The sequence below is a fragment of the Solanum tuberosum genome, unplaced genomic scaffold (assembly GCF_000226075.1).
Source record: "Solanum tuberosum cultivar DM 1-3 516 R44 unplaced genomic scaffold, SolTub_3.0 scf00082, whole genome shotgun sequence".
Taxonomy (NCBI): domain Eukaryota; kingdom Viridiplantae; phylum Streptophyta; class Magnoliopsida; order Solanales; family Solanaceae; genus Solanum; species Solanum tuberosum.
Genome location: NW_006239006.1, coordinates 40508 through 44862, shown reverse-complemented (window position 1 = coordinate 44862; position 4355 = coordinate 40508).

Genomic DNA, 4355 nt, shown 5'->3' with positions numbered 1-4355 from the left:
TGGGCACAAGGTATCACAAAAGGGGTTAGAGATTGATAAAGCAAAAATTCAGGTGATTGACAAGTTGCCTCCTCCTATCTGTGTGAAGGGTGTTTGAAGCTTCTTAGGACATGTCGGGTTTTATAGGCATTTCATCAAGGACTTATATAAAATTGCACACCCTTTGTGCAAGCTTTTAGAGAAGGAGGTGAGATTTACTTTTGATGAGGCATGTCTAAGAGCTTTTGAATTCCCGAAGGAGAAATTGATTTCTGCCCCAGTGATCATTAACCAATATTGGGCTGAGCCATTTGAGGTAATGTGCGATGCTAGTGGTACTGCCCTAGGAGTTGTGTTGGGGAAAAAATGCAACAAGATGTTTCATCCAATTTACTATGCTACTAAGTCACTAAGTGGAGCATAGCAAAACTACACACCTACTGAACAGGAACTACTGGTTGTGGTGTACGCTTTTGAGAAATTCAGAGTTTACTTGTTGGGTACTAGAGTTATAGTCCACAAAAATTATGCAGCTCTGAGATACCTCATGGCAAAGAAAGATGCCAAGCCATGGTTGATTAGATGGGTGTTACTTCTTCAGGAGTTTGATTTTGAGGTTGAGGATAAGAAAGGATGTGAGAACCAGGTGTCTGATCAGTTGTCTAGGTTGGAGGCTGAAAAGAAAGAGGAACTTGAGATAGAAATCAATGATTCGTTCCCAGATGAGCAGGTATTAGCCGCTACTCTTGATCTTATTCCTTGGTTTGCTGATTTTGCTAACTTCCTTGTTAGTGACTTGATGGCAGAAGGGCTGACATTTCAGCAAAGGAAGAGGTTCCTCCATGATATGGGTAAGTAGTCCTTGTCAGAACCATAAATGAGAAAAAGGGGGAATGCCATTCCATTCTTAACATCTTTTCACAACCTTTCTTTCACAGGTGGCAGAATTCTAGACCATATAACCTTGCCAAATAAAGCAGCCAACTCTATCGCAGTAAGGGCTTAAGCGATCAAAGTGACCTGAACCTTATTTATACAGGGTGTGTGCTGACAACATATCAGGCGATACATCCTTAAAGCTGAGATGTTGCACATTCTAGAGGCCTATAACTCATCTCTAGTAGGTGGCCATCATGGAGGCGCTCGGACTGCCCACAAGGTACTACAGTGTGGGTACTACTGGCCCATAATTCATCAGGTTGCGATAGATAGAGTAAGGAGTTGTGATGTGCACCAGTGGCAAGGAGTCATCTCTCGGCGCCACGAGTTACTTATGACACCTATTCTGGAGGTGGAGTTGTTTGATGTGTGGGGAGTTGATTTCATGGGACCATTTGTGAGCTCCAATGGGCATAAGTACATATTGGTGGTAGTGGACTATGTGTCCAAATGGGTTGAGGCAATTGTTTTGCCTGAGAATGATGGCAAGAGTGTTGCTGGTTTTTTGAAGAAGAATATCTTCTTAAGGTTTGGCACACCCAGAGTTATCATCAGTGATAGCAGTTCTCATTTCTGTAACAAGGTATTAAGTGTGCTTCTAGCCAAATATTGGGTTAAATAACACAAGGTAGCAACACCTTATCACCCGCAGACCAGTGGCCAAGTGGAGGTGTCCAACAGAGAAATAAAGGTAATTCTAAAACAGTGAATGCCAACGGAACAGATTGGGTACGAAAGTTAGATAATGCTCTATGGGCATATCAGACAGCTTTAAAGATTCCTATTGATATGTCTGCATATCAATTGGTGTTTGGAAAGGCATGTCATTTGCCGGTTGAGCCTGAGCATAAGGAACTCTAGGCTTTGAAGAAGTTGAATCTTAGTTGGGGCAAAACAGCAAACCTGAAACTGGATCATATTAATGAGATGGTTGAGTTCCGTTTAAGAGCATATGAGAGGTCTGCATTATACAAGGAGAGAATGAAATTGTATCTTTATAAACATATTAAGAATAGAACTTTTACCCCTGGTGACTTAGTGTTGCTTTTCAACTCCAGACTTCGTCTATTTCCTGGGAAGCTGAGGTCCAAATGGTCTGTACCTTTTAAGGTAACTCAGGTGTTCCAGTCGGGTGCTATTGAGCTTGAGAATGACAAGGGTGAGAGGTTCAAGGCAAATGGTCAGCGAATCAAGGCATACTTGGGTGTCCCAGAAGAAGTGAAAATAGTGGAGAAATGTAAGCTTGATGAAGTCTCAGTAATCAAGTAACCTACATCGCGCCACGACATTAAATTGTGTGTTGCTTGGGAGGCAACCCAAGATTGTAATTATAATAGGTACTTTCCTTTTTCTGATTCTTCTTTGTTTTTGTAGAGTCATTGTGTGTTGATGTGTGCAGGAAGGATTGGGACTTAGAGTTGCAAGAACTGGGCACAGACAAAGCTAACTAGTGCAGGAAACCCTTCAGGGGTAACCACACGGACTGTGGTGCCCTTCACGAGCAACTTCACGGCTCGTGGGAAGCACCTACAGCATATGGAGGGTACTAGAAAGTTCATGAAAGGGTTCACGGTCCGTCAAACATTGTACAGACCGTCAAACCTCTTGTGAACCTCAAGTAAGAACATTAGTCTCAAGTCATATCCACGGATGTTTCCATGGACCGTGATGCCCTTCACGGTCCGTCATCTGCTACCTAGCAGTACCAGTACCCGACCCAACCCTCGCTGAAACCAACATTGAAATAAACGTATATTTAATCCCTCAAGCGCCAAAGGTCGGCTTTCTCTCCCCATTCTTCCTCCTATAATGGTTATTAAAGAGTACAAAAATGGTTCACATCATCCATAATACTTTTTATGGTCCATTCTCATGATAAGACAATGTCCAGTAACAAGGATAAAGGCATTAGGACTTTTTAATGATTTCTAAATTTGATATAGGGTATATTAAATAGTGTATCTGTGGGATAACACATTTAGAAATCACGTATGTAAGTGTGAAGTGTAAGTCGCTTCAAGGAGAATCTGGTAAGGCCAGTTCTCTACGCACTTATAAACCAACACGTGTTCATGGCTGAAACAAACAAAAAAATGAGAACCGAAAAATAGTTCAAGGGTTGATTGTGTGACTTATGTTGTCTAGGTATACATCAAAGCTTGACAGATCAAGAATATCAAATCTACCGATTGACCAAGTATATCCGATATATGTTCACTATGGAAAGTTCAAAGGAAACCCCACTTATCCAGATGCAATCAATCCTTACTTATGAATCACACAATTTTTCATGCATATGTTTTAACAATAGCCATTCCCTATTCAAGTGGGGGATTGTTGGGTTTTAAAGTTGTGAACAGGAAATGAAGGGTTATAAGGAAAGGGGTTTTGACTATGCAGAAGGGTTGTGACCTTTATGAAAGTTTGAGTCCTTTCTAAAGGGTTGTGACTATTTGAAAGGTTGTGCCTTTTCCAAAGTGTTGTGACCTTTCCGAAAGGTTGTCTTATTTCCAAAGAGTTGTGACCTTTACCCTTAGTTGACTATAAATAAAGAGGTTTTCTCTCATTTTTCTGCATTGAATTCTTCCCTTCCTCTGCATACATTTTTTACAAAATAAAATAGATCGATCATGTATGTATGTGTGATTCGTTGTTGTCATTTTGAGTTCGTTTAAATTATTGAAGTTTGAGGTACCGCTACTTCTTTAATGGTCAATCCATTTTATCTTGAGAAGAATTAATCTGCAACCTTGGGAACTTGAAGGGGTTAAATTTCTTAAGGACACACAGTGTGTTTTGTGGACTCGGATAGTTCTTTTATTTTTCTTCTCATCTTTTATTATTTCTGGTTTGCTATGATAAAAGAGATTTGGGATAAATTAGTACTACTCTAATATGTTCGAGTATATTTTCTGTAGTATTTTTTCCTTGGATGGGAAAGATTATTTTTATTTTCTTCTCAAGTACATTGAAGCATTGCACCTCTTCAGTTTTCTTTTCAATAAAAAAAAGTTATTTCGTGCATAAAGGTTAAGATATGCAATTTAATATTTTTTTCTCTATATTCTTGGTTTTATATAACTTTGAGAAGAAATAAATGAACAAATGTTGTCTCCTAATAAAATTTGAGCATGAGTTTAGTTTCTTGTTGAAATTAAATGTCTTCTTGAGGAAAAAAGGAATATGATGGAAACTGAGAAAAGAAAAAAACAGCAAGAAACGTGACTTTCATGGAATCATTGCTGACAGATAGAATATGATTCAATGAGAGTAAAAATCAGGTTCTATCTTTATTTCGCTTGATTATTACTTTCTTTTTCTATCATTTATAAGTTATGAGATTTATTTCATAAATGTTAGGATAGATCATCATTATGTGATGATCACATAATATGTCTTTATTATTATTAATATGTATTATGTTTAGAGGAGGAAAA